The following is a 20,747-nucleotide window of genomic DNA, read 5'->3' on the forward strand; positions in this document are numbered from 1 at the left end:
TTCGCGCCCAACACTAAGAATTCATGGATTCCTCTAGTGCAAATGTGTTCGATGTGATCTTGGTCACACCTAACGTTATCTTTTGGGAAAACAACATCAAATTGCACCATTTGAGAGATTCATTTCCTAGTGTAGAGAAGTTAGAGAACTCTTTGTGGTTCCTACACCTAATATGACTTTCTTCACATACATTGTAGAGAATTGCACTCATCATGCCCCGTGTGTTACAAGTGCACTTGACACAACTGTAGATCCCACACTTCGCAAAATCGCGAACCTCAAGATTTAGGGTCTGCAAAACCCATCGTAATCCATCTAATCATTTATATCCTCAAATCAATTGGTGAAACAGTCTTATATCACTCATAGAACAAACATGTAACATCAAATTACTTTAATTCATTCATTCTAGTCAAAACTTCCAATTCATATAACCATAACCCTTAAAACAACTCAATTCATAACCACACATCATCAAATTAACCACGAAAATCACAATCATATTACTCATATAACAACATCAGAATCAAAGCAATTACCACAAGCGTCAAATTGTAACACCCCGAATTTGCTACTTGATTATTAATTATTTTTATATAGTTATTTTTGTTAATTAAAGGGGTTTTATACAGGTTTGTATTAATTTAAAATTATTTACGAAAATTTTTATAAAAATTCTATTTTTTTACCCTGGAACGGGCTGTTCCAAAAAGTGGAACGGGCCATTCCAAACGAAGAAAATAAGTTATTTTTGTAGTAGCAGAACGGGCCGTTCCAAAAGTGGAACGGGCCGTTCCAAAGAAGAAAAAATGCCTCTGTGGGTTTTTCCAGAACGGACCGTTCCCAAAGGGAAACGGGCCGTTCCGAAATTCTAAAATTGCCTAAAGACCTTAGTTGGGAACGGGCCGTTCCAACTATGGTCAATCAGTGTTAACGTGAACTTCAGAACGGGCCGTTCTGCTTTTTGAAACGGGTCGTTTTGCTTTTTGAAACGGGCCGTTCCGATTTTGGAACAGACCGTTCCAGTTGTACATTTTGCACAGATTCAAAGGATCCGGAACGGGCCGTTTCGAATTCAATACGGGTCGTTCCGGGTACACCAGGTTGCCTATAAATAGGGGCAGGGGGTGAAAATTTTATACAGAGTAAGAAAGTGAAATCCTAGAGAGAGAAAGAGAAGAGAGAGAGAGAGAGAGAAAGAGAAAGAAAGAAAGAAAGAAAGAAAGAAAGAGAAAGGGAAAGAAAAAGAGGGAATCCAGAGGAGGAAGCCTTGCCCAAGTTTCAACTCCTGCTTATCCAGGTAAGGGGGGAGTGAGAAACCTCGCTCGGGGGTATGGGGATAATTGTTGGATAGTTTGTTTGTCGGATTGGCCCCCAATCCCTTGCCGTTGTTCTGTCTTATTTTCTGTTTGCTCTACTTTATTTCTTGTTGGAAATAATAAATGATTATGTAATCTCAATCCCTTGCCGTTGTTCTGTCTTATTTTCTATTTACTCTACTTTGTTCTTTGTTGAAGGTGTCGTTGTTCTGTTTGATTTTCTATTTACTCTACTTTGCTCTTTATTGAAGGTGTTGTTGTTCTGTTTGATTTTCTATTTACTCTACTTTGTTCTTTGTTGAAAGTAATAAATGAATATGAAGTTAATGTTAATAATAAATAAGTTTTAATATGAACAAGAATGCTCTCTGGATCTCTGTGAATTCCTGTGCGGACCTTATGAGGAGTATTTATGACATGATCATGTGAAATATGGACAAATGACATGAGACCTAAGCATGGACTATTGAGCCAAATATGATTATGAGACTATGACAAATAATGACATGATGTACTAAATGAAATTATGTAATAAGTTAAATGTTGAGTCAATGAGATTATAAATGTATGACATGCATCATATGCATATATTACTCCAGGTGTGCCGCTGAGGCCGCATACCCACGACTAACAAGGTGTACCTTATGGTCACCCACGACTAACAAGGTGTACTTTATGGTCACCCACGACTAACAAGGTGTACCTTAGGGTCACCCACGATGTAACATGCTAACAATGTGTACCTTAAGGTCACCAGTGATGATATGTGAAACTTCCTTATGGCGCCACATGCATGCATTTATGAGTCGAGTTCATGACATCATAGCATGATAAATGAATATATATGTGATATTGATTATTTATGTATGTTATTTACATGTGACTTATATTTGTTGTGTGTGTGTGGGCTATTTAACCTTTATTTCTACACTTGAAACTGAGTGAGATGTTTCTCACTCCCTTGTTGCTTTTGTATGTGTTTAAATTATGTTGCAGGCGATCAACATCACGAGGATGTGGTTGATGAGGCTTAAGGCTTCAGTTGGGCATGCTCTGATAGGATGTGACATCGGGGCATAGCTAGCTTAGTTTAATATGTTATTGTTTTAATAACTTTAGTTTCTCTTCTTTTGTAATTTCTAACGAAGAGATAACGTAGATAAAGTTTATAATCCAAGGAAAATGTATGTTAAGAATTGTAATTTGAACGTTCTTGATAAAAGACCAGAATGAATATCTTTGTTATATTTTTATTACATGATTTGGAAAATATAAATTAATTCCTAACCAGGAGGCACTGCCACCTTTACTGGAGTTAATTTATATTTCCTGTATTATTATATATATATATATATATATATATATATATATGATTTCTTGTTGTCACTAAATTGTATTGAAAATCTTAACTTCTTTTCTTTTGTAATTTTTACATTGGAGTTATGATTTATGAGTTATGAATGTAAATCTTCTACCTTGTGATATTTGAGACATTTGTCAACTATGAAAGATTTTATTTACTCAAAAAGAAAGAAAAATTTTTATTATTACATTTGTTGTATATTAATGTTGGGGTAGAAGGGTGTCACATCAAATGATTTGCAATCAATAACCTATGAAGCTTAGGAATCACCTCACTATCCATACGTCTCACACGTGTCCAAGAAGGAAACACTCCCATTTCTCCTTACTCTAGGTGACGACTTATGAGGTATCAACATACTCTTCCACCATCTTTATCTCTACTTCACATGCTCTTCAATGTTTCCCTCTAGAGTTTCTACAGACACTCTTAGATTTAGACTAGGGGCAAACATTTTCTTCTTCTTCTTACTTTTAATAAGCATTTGGGTTAGTTTCAAGAGTTCAACCAAAGACTTCTCTCTAATCCACTACTTCGTTTCTTTTATTTTATTTATCAAAAAAAATTTATTTATACTATAAACACAATCAAATAATTTAATTAAATCCATAATATATATATATATATATATATATATATATATATGTCTTATTTAAACAAATTATTATTTTTTATTTTAAAAATCAGGACATTATTGTGATAATAATGATATTATAATAAACTAATACTAATAATATTAGTAGTATATAATCTTATAACATTTTAAAATCATATAATTATTAACCTATATATAATTATATTTCTTTAAAAGTATATTAATGTATGTTAATTTATAATTATTAAATTATTGTTTTACATAAAAATATTTAATAATATTATTAATATTAATTTATCATTAATTTTAAAATATTGAAATTCATTTTAAAAGTCGATAACTTTTAATAATTTTTTACACGAAGATTTCACTAATTAATTAGAACTTTAGTATGTGAAACATGATAATTATTTATTTATGTAATATAACTAAGTAAATGTTTTTATTATATATGTATTATAATAAATATAATAAAAATTTGTAACAAATAAATATTTTATAACATATAAATTATAGTATACTTTTATAATAAATAATTAGTTTAAATATGTTTTTAGTTCTTAAATTTAAAATTGATTTTTTAGTCCTTGAAATTTCAAAAAAAATCTCGTTTTAGTCTTTAACTATACTCAAATTTTATTAGAGAATATGTCAAATATTATTATATAAAATTTACATATTGATATCTCTGTTAGTGAAAATACACTACTAGAAAAGTGTCATTTTCATGTAAATTTTCCTATAAAAAAATATTTGCAGAAATGTTTTTACAAATTTTCTTACAAAAAAATATTTGTAGAAATATTTTGCGAATTTTCCTGCAAAAAAATATTCACAGAAATTTTTTGCGAAAAATAATTTACAGATATTTCTTACAAATTTTGCTACAATTTTAATAATCATAGAAATTTTTTTCCATGGTAAAAATTTGCAGAAAATATTGTAAGAATTTTATTTTGTTTCTTGCAGATTTTCTTGCAAAAATAAATTCGCAAGTAGTGTTTACTAAATGGTAGAAAAATTTTACAAGTAACTTTTCTTGTAGATTTTCCTGTAAATTTTAATTTGCAGATAAAATAAAAAAAATTAAATTTATAAGTTTAATATTTTAAAAAACTTCAAGTCCCATATCGATTGAAAATAAAACAATTAAAGAATATATAAGTTGGGGTAACACTTACCTTACAAGTTGATTTGTATGGTTGAGTGTTAGGCTTATAATCTACAATTAATCTTAGACTTTAAAAGATTATGTATCACATGTTGGAGGCATGGAAGCAAATGCTTAAGATGAATTCATTATGAGCATTTGAAAGTTAAAGAATTATTGATAGAATTTATAGTAATTTCTTTAATTTTTTTCGTAAAAAATATTCCTGCAGAATTTCTTGGGAAAAATTTCGCAGGAAACTTTCCTGCGAATTTTTTTCGCAAGAAATTTCGCAGGAAAATTTCCTGCAAATTTTAAAATTCGCAAAAAAATATTATCCATGAAGGTATTACCTGCAGATAAAATTTCGCAGAAAAATTTGTAGGAACAACGTTTCCTGTGAATCATTATGAGCATTTGAAAGTTGAAGAATTATTGATAGAATTTATAGTAATTTCTTTAATTTTTTTGTTAAAAATATTCCTGCAGAATTTCTTAGGAAAAATTTTGCAGGAAACTTTTCTGCGAATTTTTTTTGCAGGAAACTTTCCTGCAAATTTTTTTTTGCAGGAAAATTTCCTGCAAATTTTTTTTGCAAGAAATTTCGCAGGAAAATTTCCTGCGAATTTCAAAATTTGCAAAAATATATTATCCACGAAGTATTACCTGCAGAAAAATTTATAGGAACAACGTTTCCTGGGAATTTTTCATAAAAATTCGCAAGAAAAGTCGCATGTAATAAGAGAAATTCTAGTAGTGATATCACATTGTCTTAATTTTTTTACTTTCATATGTGTTATTGGTGACCTTAAAGATTAAAACAAGTTTTTTAAAAATTACAAAGACTTAAAATAATTGGTTTAAATTTGAAAGACTAAAAATAAATTTATCCTAAATTTGAGGGGTTAAAAATATATTTAAACCTAAATAATTTGTATTGTGACACAAAATTATTTTTAATATTCGATAATTTTGAAAAAATAAAAATAATTATAAAAATAATATATTCAAAGAGATAATAGGTTAAAAAATATTAAAACAAATATGAAAATAATATATAAAAAATATGAGATTAAAAATATTTAAATAAATATAAAAATAATGCATACGATGACATATGAATTTTAAAGATAAAAATAATGTATAGATTTATTTATTTTTACGATATAATTATACATAATGTTTATAGTAATGTATTATGTTTATAAATCATGTTAAGCCAAAATTTTTTAAATATTTTGAGTCTATATTAGATTAGACAATGAGAAATACAATGTTAAATTCATCCTAATTAACTAGTAATTTGTCCCATTATCACCACTATCATTTTAGGCTAAAATGCGCTTTTGATTTACTTATAATTATTAATATGCATTTTTTCCTTCTTTTTAATTACATGATTTTAGTGTCCTAATTTTAAAAAACTACTCAATTATAGTTTTTTCCTATAATTTTTGTCAATTAAATCATAAGTTCATAATGCGACATTAGTATTAACATAAATTGATGATGTGTCATTTTGGAGATAATATGACTACTCACATAAACGGATAATATGACACTCCAGTAATGACGCAAACAAGTAATATGACATTGAGATAGTAAGAAAATGTAATATTTATTTAAAAAATTATAATAAAAAATGACCTTATGAAAACTAAAAGTTATGACCTTCACTATAAAACTCACAATTTTAACTATAAGCCACTTAACTTTTTTTAATTATATAACATTATTTCTTGAATTAATTACTTTTAAACTCCTTAGCTAATATATTAACCTAATTTAAAATTAATAAATAACAAATTTATTTAATAAAAATAATATCTTTAGTAAATTAATTATATAATTTATTATTTAACATATTTTTCATACAATAAATATAAACATACAGTAAAAATATATTAAATAATAAAATTTATATTTATTAGATGAAAAAATATAGTAATAACACATTGAAAGAATATATATAATTTATTATTTAATATATTTTATACAATAAATGTAAAAATATTTTTTTTTACCATTTTCTAAACAAATCTTATATTTTTTTTGGTTATTTATTTATTAGTTTTTCTTGATCTATATAAAATAATCTAAAACGATGCTTATTATGGAATGTGGGAGTATTTAAGAAAACAAAAACAAATTTTTTTTAACTATTATATTGGCATGAAATATCCACCCTCTAAAATAGTATTGACTTATCTCCATTGAAGACCTTGAATGCACATAAGGTGGATTATTCTTTTTCTAACATAATCAATTTAATATCCAATAATTTCAACCATGAACAGCTGAATTAAAAAATACATGTCATTACCACACTTGCCAACCAACACTACAAAAGAAAAACATGGATTTAATTGGTTTTTTTTTAATGGGGTGATGTTAACAAAAAAAACAATGTAAGAAATAACATAAAAATATTTTAATAAAATATATTTATATATAATTAATTTAATATTTACTTACTAAAGTAATTAAAAGCATTTAAGAAATGTTTTATGAAATTTAATCACAATATAATGCACATGTTTATATTTTCATTCAATTACGTATTAATATATATAGTAAATTTATTGATTTTATAATAATCATTTTAAAACTCATAATTAATGAAATGATTTTTACTTATTTAACTTGATAAAAATCTTTACACTTATACTCCCTTTAGATATATATAAACAAAAACAACTAATTTTATATAGATTAAAAAAATATTTAGATGCATTTAATTTTTTCGATTTCATTTAAAATATATAATATATTTACTAAAATATCATTAATTATATTTATTACAGATAATGTTATCATTTATTATCTTAAATATTTTTCGTGTCTATTAAATAAATTTGAATTAATTAATTTTTTTTTATATTTAAGTCTAAAAACTTTAAATATTTTTATGCTTTATATATATATATATATATATATATATATATATATTTATTTATTTATTCAGAGGGAGTACTGAATAAAATTAAACTATTTAGAATTCTATTTATTTTGTTTACATTTTAATTTTATGTTAATTAATCTTGCACTTGTTTACACCACTCTTCCTTTTTAAAAAAATATTTTTTAAGAGAATTAAGTCTCTGAGTTGATTAAGATCCAGACTAAACTCACGACAAAATAAAAAAGATGTTTTATCAAAATATTTACAAATTATTTACTAATGAAATTTTCAAATCCACAATTAAATTTAAGAAAATATATTTACACAATAAATTGTACCACAAATTATACAAAATATATATATATATATATATATATACATACATATTTGTAACTAATCCACAACTATTATTTTACCAAGGAAAATCATGTCCCACAAGTATAAAATAGTTCTTAATTATCAGTTTTGGGACAATCGCATTATCAATAAATGAAAATAAAAATGTTTGGAGCAACTACATTTCCTAAGAGAAAAAATCATGTTAAAAAGGTCTTCATGTGTAAAAACTACAATTAACTGCTTCAATTTCGGCATGAAAACTCACATGTATGATCATATATCAAACACGTTCTATCTGTTCGTCACATTATTTATTACATTGAGTAATGAGGGAGAGATAACGTATATCATTACTCTTAAAATTACAATCACATCCTTGTGGGGACCAATCTTAGTTGTAACTCTTCTCTTATTTCTTCATTGCTTCAACCCATGTAAACCAAAATGTCCGTTTTGCATCCATACAAAAAACACTCATGTTAATCTTGCAAACCTTAGTTCAAACAATCACACCATGGACCACAACAACAGGGTTCCAAGAATCCATGCATTTCTTCCATCAACACCATCACCACCACCACCACCACCACCTTCTCCTCCCATTCTTTCCTTCATTGTAGCTCTCACCATAGCAACACTACTCTTCATGTGCTTCTACTATTTCTCAGCCATTATTTCCTTTGCCTTTCTCGTGGTCCTTTACATCATCACCCTCCTCGTTTGCAGATTTGTGAGCACAGATGATGGAGCCTCTCCAAAGAAGAACCAAAGGGTGGTGAGAATTTTCAATAGGGTTTTCTTGGTTGTTGAGGAAAAAAAGGGGAATCATAGGCCACAACAAGTTAAGAAGTTTCTTCTAGGATCTGTTGTTTGTTTTGGAAGCCAAACATTGGCATCATCACCATCATTATCATGTAGGGAATGTGCAATTTGTTTGGAGGATTTTAAGATGGGAGAAGAGTGCCTTGTTTTTTGTGTTTGTGGCCACATTTTTCATTGTGACTGTATCAACCATTGGCTTCGGGAAAAACCCAGTTGCCCAATTTGCCGTCACTATGTGTCATCATCATCAACCACCATGGTCAACAATAATTCTAGAAGCATTGAATTCTTGGATAATTTAGTTTAGTGTGTGGATTTTGAAGTGATTTCTGGAACATGTTTTTGTATGTGTAATCATAGAGTTGTAGTAAAAGATATAGGAGTAAGAGTATTGTTAATTTTTTGCAGATTTTATTTTATTTTATTTTACAACAATGTGACTTTGTATACATTCTCCAAAATTCTCAATTCCCACAACTAGAGTGGGTAGCGTGCTCAGTATGAGAGTATGAAAATAGTAAATTAATCATATATTCCTTCATCCTCGTACGATACGTTTGTTTCACGTCCTTTACTATTCTCGGAAACATGGATTATTTCTGTATTTGTTAGAAAGTATCCATCCGGTTTTTTATGTAAGAAATAAATAATTTATCAAAATTAATAAAAAAAGTAACTAAGATAATTAATTTTTATTAATAATATCAAAGAATTAAATTTTATTTCAAAAACACCTTTTAAATTGATTAAATTTAATAAATGTGAGTTATATTGTTAATAGAGCAATAAGTGGATCTAATTGTACGATGGTATAAAGAAAGACACAAAAACTTAATTATGATTTCTTAATGCAGCTAAAACTGTTCTCCAACCAAAATTAGAGTTTCCTTCACTAATATACATTTGTATTTGATACAAATCTCATTAATATATATTTATGTACATTAATTACATAAATTTTAATTTTAATTAGAGAATAACCGCACCTGAATTTTGTCTATAAAATAAAATTAGTAATTAATATATCTTAAAGTAGATATTTGTTTCTTATAATTAGAAAAAAGGTGTACCTATTTATTTCTTATATAAGGGATTAGAGGGAGTAAAATATATTATTAAGTGTATATCTTTTATATTTTGGACAATTATATTATCAGTTTAGGTAGTTTTTATTTTGATGATGAGGAATGAGAAAGTGATATTTTTATGGAAACATGATATGTTATTTTTTATTTTAAAAAATATTCTAAAAAAATATTAAAGTGTAATTAAACACATTTTTAAATATATTTGAAAATAATATTCTTATAACATTCATTCATGAGAATCTTATTCATATGAATACAAAATGTATATTGAAACAAAACGCTCCGTTATAATCAGTTTGTTATATATTATAAAAAATTAACTTTGAGGTAAAGTAATTTGGTAATTGTCTTTTTTTAGAGATTTAAAAATAAAAGCAAAAACTAATTTATGCATATTATAACCATAAAATACTTTATGAAAAATGAAGTATTTGGTTTTATAAAAATAGTTTCTGTTTGAATCAAGTTTTTATTATTTTTTTAAGTTTCTTTATTATTTAAAAAAGCTAAAACAAGCACATAAGAACTTTAATTTTTATTTATTTATAAAAGGTGATTATTTTATGAAAAAAAGTAATGAGCAACAGGCCCTCATCAAATTTCCATCTTTTCCGTTATTAATGTTAATTGTTATTAATGGTCAACTCATATTAAATATTTGTTAAAAATGGATATTAACATATATTCATTAACAACATGTCATATATTCTTTTGAATCCAAAAGTATCATATAATTCATTTATTTAAAAAATTTGATTTAACAATTAAATTGTTAAGATTTAATGTAAATAATAAAGCTATATATTAAATAAAATAATTTTATCAAAAATTATTCTTAATATATATATATATATATATATATATATATATATATATTTACTAATACACTCACACCTTTTTTTAAGTTAGATTACATTAACAATTTATACCAAACTTATATCAAAATTTTAAGACATATAAACTCGTGACTTTTATTTAATTCATGTGGAATAGAGATATTATAATAATTTATTTTTTTTAAATAATTAAAAACTTTTTTCTCTCCTCATTCTTCCCTTCTTCAATCCATTTCTCTCTCCTCTTTGTGTCTTAGAGCCACCCTTTTGGTCATTCTGCAAATGCAATTTCTCACAATCACAAGTTAAAGTTCTCAAATAATAATGAAAAACAATTTAAAAAAAGTAAATCATCACTCTACTGCACTCTTGCAATCCTGCGAGTTGCTTGTACAACAATTTAATTAGTCATTTCCCATAAAAAATTCATTAAATGTTTGAACCCTTAACTTGTACAATTGTGATAATTCATTAAAATGGAAAACGAATGGAGAAAATTCTTGAAGAACAATTGCAATTTCTAGATGTAACTGTTGAAGAAACCATTTCTCATTAGTCATTTCTCTCCAGCATTATCAAAAAAATGCATAATTGCATGCTCTTTATGGGCTCAGATAATTTTTGAAAAAGGATTTGGATAAGTGAAATACATGTAGTTCCAAAAATATCATTTACATAAAGGATGAAAGGTGCGATATTGTTACTATGAGAGAGAAGAGAGAACCCAGTTGTGAGTTCCAACATAAATTTTTATTGATTAAAAAATATTAAATTCAAATTATTATAATAGTCCTATAATAAATTAATAGGAATAGGAGAGATAATCGATTTTTTGGTCTAACATTTTTTGTATTATAACTAAAAATCAGGTGATATATATATCAAAAGCATTTTTAATATCAAAAGCTGGATAATAAAAACGACATGATTAAATCACTACAACAAAATAGATTTTTAGTTATATTAAATATGACTTTTAATGACAATAAAAATTACTACAAAATCTTTTACCGCTAAATATTTTAGCGGTAATTATTCTAAATGCTGGTAAAAACTTTTATAATGGTCGAAAAATATATATAACTTTTTATGATATTTTTTATTTTCTAGTCGATGTGAGACTTATAAAATAAGTACAAATACTCTTTAATTACTTTATCTCTAGTCGATGTGGAACTTGTAAGATGAGAATTGTCTTCTACTTATATTTGTTGTGAATTTTGTCCTTAAATTTTGAGAATGTTTTTTGAATTGTATTCCTTCATCAATTGTTTGTAAAAATGCAAATGGAATGCTAACGTGACTTTAAGTTTAATTAATTATATTTTGTACCCTCAAATTTTTACTTTATCGTTAATTTTATCGTCAAATAATTTTTTCACGGATTTTGCCCCTTATATTTTAAATATGTTATATGTTGTAAATCGTAATCCTTCTTCAAACTATACTTGACGCAATTATAAAAGATCATTTTGAACTTATATTAATATTCATATAAGATATAACATATATCTCATATATTTATAAATACTACATGGACGATTTTAATTTGTTACAAGTATATTGATATATACGGACTTTTCCTTATATATTAATGAGTTATTTAATATTTTCTTTTTATTAACAAAAAGTGCTACTTATCAAATATGTAACCTATTTCTTTTGAAATTTTGACAAATATTAAAATAGATGAACTTTTTTTTATAAATATTAAATAGAGATGAAAATATGATGAATAATTGGTGTAATGATCTAATAGACCATCGCACTGTCTACTGAAGATCAACATCTAATTTAAAACAAAATCATGCATTAAGTAAAATGTACCGGAGATACAACATATACAATCCACTACATAAACTATATACATCAAATAACATACAATTACAAATATCCTTTATATAATTAGTCGAGGACTTCAAAATATGATTCCATCAGAGGAATCACACAAAATAGCCGCCATCTTGCAAGTCAACCATCTAACCTTACCCTGCTCGCATACCAAGTATGGTCATCGCAGTCCCAACCGCACGGAAAATAAGGGTAAGCTTACAAAAGAAACAACATACAATAATATGACAAAACAACAAAAGTAATGCTCAACAATAATATAACTCACGACTTAATAGCTTATTCAACATTTATCAACTTTATTATAATTAACTCAGACAAAATATTAGCATCTAATGCATTGTCACGTATGTCAACTAATGAAGATCTCCTATAACTCAAGTTAAGTAGTTTAAATGGTTTATTCTTATTGAATTACAGCGTTAGACTTATCCCAATTAGGTCAAGTATAGTACAATGTTAGGCCTCATAAAAGAGTTGAGTATAGACAACTTTGTTTGATTTATCAAGCTTTGCCACTTAAATAAGAAAGTGTGTATGGTACTATGTCAGGATAGAACAATTTGGGTATGGGCCTAACATGATATTAACTAACTTAATTAAGCCACCTATAAAATTAACTCGCCGAATACCCTCCAAATACCACAACCCTTCAATACTAGATTAGGAATTTTAACCTCGATTTCCCACTTTGCTCGATTAGTCATTCAACTACAATATGATTCAACTACTTCCATGCCAAAACCACATAGACCCTAGAGGGAAGAAACTTTCAAAATAATTTAATTCACCTCTAGCATCTATGTATCTTAACTTAGACATGCATCTCAATCACATGTCCACAACTTGATTGTTTTATACAATGTGCAACTTTACAACTTTCCATTTTCACCAAATTAATCAACAATATACAACACAACATCAATAATATTCATCATCAACTATTATCATTTAACATAATCTAAATATCAACAATTCATTATATAACAACTTAGGACATCATATATTACCATATGCTATAGGGAAGTTAAGACATATCATTTTCAACATATGTAATCATCAATTAGTATACAATGACAACTTCCACATAACACAACATAATTGGAGTTTCACTAATACAATCAAACTCATCTTTATCTCATGAAAGATAAAAAAGATTATCTACAAATCTCTTGAAGACCTCAAGTTCTAATTTCATCATCTACTATGTTAAAAATTTTAAAAATCGCAATAATTTGTCTAAATGTTGACAACTTGACCTTTACTCACTAAAAATGTCATAACTAGAGTTCTAGATCTCTTTTTTAAGTGATTCCAAAATCATTAGAAAGCTCACATCCAATGCTACAACTTTCATGAAGACTTTAAGACTAAATTCAATCATTTATCCTCGCCGCTGCAACATTCAATTCAGCACTTCAGTGTTGGATTTCTATTAGCCCAATTTCTCCCCATGGCTACAACACTCAACTGTGGCTATAACGTTGGATCTTTGCATGCCCAATTTTTTCCAATGGTTGCAACACTCAACTGTGGCTACAATGCTGGGTGCAAAATTTTTCTGCATTTTCATGGTTCTTCTTTCGTTTTTCACATGCTCTTAACAATTTTTCTCCCTAATTAATATCATCTACAACTCACTTTCACTACTAGATTCATATATACAACTCAAAATTTTCATAAAATATCACATGCATCCATTAAAGCACCAAGGTCGCGCATTTTTACCAAACTCATTCAAGAACACCCACAATTCCAAATAACATGTAATCTACTTAACTCAATCAACTCAGTCACGATCACATCTTTGATGGTGATTCAATAACATGCAACTCAAAATGTAGCAATGATTCGAGTTCTAGCTTCGTTTACCTCTTTGGGGAGTCAAAATCTGCCAAGAGAAGAAGAGAAAAGGAAGAAACTCCGCCTGTTCCGTACAATTATGAAATCGAGCATCAACACAACAACTCGGACTTTTTCACTGCTCTGACTAATTAAAGAAAGGAAGGAGAAGGAAAAGAAGATTCTCAACCCAAAACAAAAAGAAAGAAAAAGAAAGGGAAACCTGACTCTCAGTACTCTCAAAATATCTTTGTGTGTCTCTTCTTACAAAATTAGAGTGTTATAATTATGATTCACAATATTCTTAAATTTAGGGACAAGTTCAGAAGAAAAAAAATTTGTGACAAAATAAAAATTTAAGATTACAAATGCAGTTAAACCTAATTTTTTTAAAAAAAATTGTAAAATAGTGGAATGGATTAGCAATTAATGCTCGAGGAAGATCTCTTCAAGTTGGAATGCCTAAATTTATTTAGGTGCTTAAAATAGTTATAATTTTTCGCCACTTTAATTTTTTTCATCCCCACCACATAGGTGCATCCCTATTCAGTAATACAGCTGAATAATCCAAAATGTTCGGATGCACATATTTCACGTCCAGAATACTAAATTCATGCGAGTATTTATTACTTTAATTGATGCACGTCTAGCTCAAACTGACACTGAACCAAACAGAGCCTTAATGAGAATATTTCTTCCTTTGAAGATTTTCAAATCTCTGGTCGAAGTGAGAGGCCAGAAGTAGCAAAGACATGAAAAAAAATGTAAATACGTATTCAGATTAAAATAATTAAGTTCAAATATCTATTATCTATTAATATATATATATATATATATATATATATATATATTTCGTATAAAAAACTGTCTAATAAATATTTTGTGAGATGTGTTTTGGTTTTTCCATTTGCGCAGTTAACACAAATTTTATTAAATTCTCAATATACAATTATGCATCACATGTATATATATTTTTTTTATCTCATTCTTAAATATTTATTAATTTTTTTCTCTTATCTTTTCACTACATTACTTATTATATTTATTATTTTTGATTTTTTTCTCTTTCCTTAATTAATATTCTATCTCAAATCATATACATTATAAACTGGATAAAGAAACATCATTTTGCTAAAATTAATTTAAGATTACACTTTACTTCAATAATCAACAATGATAATTGCATTTATTTATTTTTATTTAATAGTAAGTTCATATTTAATGGATAAAAATATATTTGAAGAGTTTTTTTGGTAACAAGATATCACCTTGCATTAATAAATATTAGTCACATAAAAATTATATTTATTTATTTTTAATTAAATATGTATATCAAATATATTGAATCTTTTTAGTAGTGTTTTTATAAAAAAAATATCTCAAGTTAAATTATAAAATAAAAAATACATGCACACATAACGGAGGTTTGAAAAAATAAACATATATGTCAATAACTATACAGTCTTTCCTCTCTTCTTTGTGTCAAGTTTCACAACTAATTCACCACTTTTTGCTTAGCAATTTTATCATTACGACAGTATTATTATGATTAGTGGGTTGAGGCACTAAAAATAAAAATTAAATAATAAAAATATAATAATTTAAAAGTTTTGAATTTATAAAAAAATATTTTTTTAAAAAAATAAAAAGATATAATAATTAATAAAATATGAAAAATTAAGATGGTTATTAAAAGGATATCCCTTTATATTAGTATAGATTTGACACCAACAAGATTTCATCGTTTCATCATAGTCACTCTCAAAGTCTCAATGGAACCTCGTCACGCCACACTCGTAATCAATTTTTTTTTTATTTCTTTATTTTTTTATTTCTTTTTTGAATGGGATTTTCTTGCACTCATCAATTACAAAATTCCATTCAATTATTTTACATGAACAAATATTTTCTGCACCTAACTTTTAAATTCACGCACCCATCATACCTATTCTACTTCAATAAGTGTTCCAAAACACATCTAATACAAAAAAGAAAAGAAAAAAAAAACTAGATACAGAAAGAAATTCTCTGTTAAGTAACACAGCCACATTAATGGTAACAGATTGGCCCATCATTTACCATCGGTAAAGTTATTCGAGCTTGTCTAACTCATTGAAATTGACCTATTACAAATTAATTAACACATTTTTAAGTTGATTAAGGTCCAATGTTACCGAATATTATTATTAATTGATGAAAATCTCAATGACTAAAAGAAGATTTACAAAAATTAAAAATAATAATTTGAAGAGTTCAATGAACCCAATAACAAATATTAAATATGTTATAATGGATTAAAATTTATTTAAATGATTTATTTATATTTTAGACTTAAAAATTACTTAAACTTATTTTCTTAATTTTAATATAAATTTGGTTATTTATTTTAATTAAATAAGTTCATATGATTTTTTATATTGTTTAGATTAGTTTTGAATACTTTTAGGTTTCTTAGTAAAAATAAATATTAGTGAGAATTGGTGAAATTTTATTTCCTAGTGAATTTTAGTGAAAAGTTACTACATGAAAATAATATATTGTTTATTTTATTTATCTCTTATAAGCATTCAAGACATATTTAAAATATTAATGAAATTATAAATTTTTCATTGTGAGAAACTTTTTTTGTTATAAAAGAAAACTTGATAATATTAATTTTATCGACAATCACGATTAAAGTCATATATATATTTTTTTAATAATGAACTAAATTTTATTACTTCTAGTTGGTCCTTAACAGATCACATGCTAAACAAATTGACTCAAAAGCCACACATTAAAAATATCATTTAATCATCATAGACTAAAGTAAAATATATAACATCCACTATAAAATAACAAAATAATATATATATATATATATATATATATATATATATATATATATATATATATATGGGGAATGCTAATGTATTCCCACCTATTTTTTAGTGGGAGTATGTTAGCAACCTACACCAAAATTTTAGGACAAAAAAACCACTCATTTATTTTGATTTGATTAATTTGTATAAAGGATATTATAGTAATTTAATTTAATTTTAAATGAAAATAAAATATTTTCTCTCTCTTATTAACTTCATTCTCCAATTCATTTATTTTTTCTAATTAATTAATTTTTATTTGTTCAGAGAAAAAGGGGAGAGACATCATGAGAGATGAGAGAGAAATGAATTAAAGAAAGAATTTAATAGGAAAGAGATAAATATGTTAGAGAAAGAATTTAATAGGAAAGAGAAATGAGTAAGAGAAGAAATTTAATAGGAGAGATAAATGACTTAGAGTGAAGTTAATAAGAGAGAGAAAATATTTTATTTTCATTTAAAATTAAATTAAATTACTATAATATCCTTTATACAAATAAACCAAATCAAAAGAAATAAGTGATTTTTTTGTCCTAAAATTTTAGTGTAGGTTGTTAACATACTCTCACTAAAAAATAGGTGGGAGTACATTAACATTTCCCTACATATATGTATATATATATAATAGAAACAAAATAAAATATGTCGATTGTATCAAATTAAAGTAAACACAAAATATTAACCTTAAAAAATGTAATATCCCAAATTTTATTAAATAAAACAAGTTATTTTGATTTTAAATATTTATTGAGATTATTAGAAGGTTTATCATATTTTTATTTACGTATTTTACTATTTACATATACGTATTTTACTATTCACATATATGTATTTATGTATTTATGAATAATAAATATATTATTATTTTAATGAATAGTAAATATAATAATATTTTAATAAAAAGTATATATGATTAGAATGCCAATCATTCGAAGGAAATACGTAAGCCCTTACGTAAGTTTTCAAATAATTATATTAATATTAAATTATATTATATAATATTATGAATAGTAACTTAAGAATTGTTATAAATAAGAGACGGAGGTTTTGAAAAATGATACAATCGAAGTGGAAATTTAGAGAGAAAGATAGAGGGAGAGAGAGAGAATCCAAAAGAGGAGGTTCTGCTCAAGTTGTAACTCTTGTTTATCTAGGTAAGGGGGAGGAGAACCTTATCTTTTTAAAATTTTATATACTATTATGTGTAATTATTTATGCATTTATTTGACTATATTTATTTAGTGGGGTGCCCCTAACCTCACTATATTTATATATTTATTCAGTGAGGTGTTTCTAACTTCACTATATTTATATATTTATTCAGTGAGGTGTTCCTAACCTCACTATATTTATATATTTATTCAGTGAGGTGTTTCTAACTTCACTATATTTATATATTTATTCAGTGAGGTGTTCCTAACTTCACTATATTTATATATTTATTCAGTAAGGTGTTTCTAACTGCACTATATTTATATATTTATTCAGTGAGGTGTTCTTAACCTCATTTAACTACTTAACTTTTAATTACAATGTTTATTTATGTTATTATTATATTTATTCAGTGAGGTGTTCCTAACCTCATCTAACTACTTAACTTTTAATTACTATGTTATTGTTATATTTATTCAGTGAGGTGTTTCTAACCTCATCTAACTATTTAACTTTTAATTATTATGTTTATTTATTTACGTTATTATTTAGTGGGGTGTTTCTAACCTCATATATTTGTTTAACCTTTAATTACTATTACTTATTCTATGATTATTCTTAAATCTATTTTGAGTAATTTTTTTATGATTAATATAATTTGTTAAAATGTCTTTTACTCATTTTAAAGATAATTAATACTCTATGGCCATAGACGATAAAGTTTGAATTATTTGTAGCTGGAGGTTTAACCTTGGGGATTTAAATGAGTAAGAAATGGAGGTGGAATATCTTTTGGTTGGTATTATAATGATGCTCATTATCCTGACTAGTCACTACAAGTATAATTCAAATTTTATTGTATCAAGAAAATCTAATATTTAATCTGTATATATATATATTTACATATATATATATATATGTTAAAATTTTATTTATAAATAATTATGTTTTTTTTTTGTTCGAATTATTGTATTTATTGGACATTGTTCTTACTCCTTTCTTTTCTTTGTTTTTTTTTTTTTTTAAATTAAATATATTATAAATAGATGGATCAACTTGAGATTCCAGATCATTTTGCTGTTATTGTTACTGCTGTCCTACATGGAAGGAAATTGGAATATGGAGACTATTTGATGGATCTGTTATAACTTTACTTGTCAATCATATTATTTTAATTGTAATTTTCTTTCCGTTATGAATATATATATATTGTATTAAAAGAGTAAGGAAAAGGAATAATGTGTAAAATAATACGTTATTCTAAATATTTTAGAACGATATGTTATGTATTAAATTCACAAGATATTCTTTTCTTTACTTTTATTTTTATTAAATAAATATATAGATATTGTTAATGATATAATTGCGAAAATATTATAAAATTTTATAATTTTATATTGTATAATTTGGGTATTAGAATTAGGCGTTACATTAAATGGTATCAGAGCAACGTTCCATGTGTAACTTGGGGAAATGTGCTAACCATGTTTCTATTATTATAAACTGATCTATAAAATTACAGATGGCAGGGAGAAGGAATACCGAACTAACAGAGGTTACAAGCTATTAGGGACATGGTTGCCGCCTTGTTAAGGAATCAACCACCAGGAAGAACAGGAGAGTCACAAGGACTTGTAGAATTCAGAAGCAATAACCCTTCCCAATTTGATGGAGGATACAATCCTGAAAAAGCTGAATTATGGATTAAAGAAATAGAAAAAATATTTCGAGCTATGAACTGTCCTGACAACCAAAAAGTAAATTATGCAGTATTTATGTTAGTAGGAGAAGCAGAATATTGGTGGGATAGTACCAGGAGATTATTAGAAGGAGGGGGAATAATCATTACATGGGAAGTATTTAGAACCAAATTTTTTGAAAAATATTTTCCTAATGATGTTAGGAGGGTTAAAGAAATAGAATTTATGCAGTTAAAACAAGGGAATATGACAGTGGGAGAATATGCTTCTAAGTTTGAGGAATTGGGAAAATACTCTACTTTCTTTTATCACCCTGATGAGAGGATGAAGTGTATTAAATTTGAGGATGGACTTAGACCAGAATTAAGAAAGGCAGTAGGGATATTAGAAATCTCTGATTTTCCCACATTAATACACAAGTGTCGATTTTTGGAAGGTTTTGATCATAATAAGGATAATAGACCAAAATCTTTTGACCCTCAATTTAATAAGAAAAGGGATAATGAAAGAAAACCTTATGTTCGACCACAATGGAAACCCCAATCCTCTCAATTTGCAGGAAATTCTAGTAGGTCCATTAATAATCAAGCCAAGTGTTTTAAGTGTGGACAGGGTCATTATACTAAAGATTGTCATCTCAAAGGACCTGTTTGTTTCAAGTGTGGAAAACCTGGTCATGTATTTTCTGAGTGTGGACAACCAAAGACGCACGTGAATACTTCCGGATCCAAACCAAGACCTTCTACAACTGGAAGAGTTTACACCATGACCGGAACTGAAGCTGCTCAAAACAACGATCTAATACAAGGTAAATGTTTCATTAAAGGCAAAACTTTAAATGTACTGTATGATTCAGGCGCAACTCATTCTTTTATCTCCAATAATTGTGTTCAATACCTCCAATTACCAATTTCTTCTTTAGAGAAT

Source organism: Cajanus cajan, chromosome 8 (assembly GCF_000230855.2).
Source record: "Cajanus cajan strain Asha chromosome 8, NIPB_CcT2T_4, whole genome shotgun sequence".
NCBI lineage: Eukaryota > Viridiplantae > Streptophyta > Magnoliopsida > Fabales > Fabaceae > Cajanus > Cajanus cajan.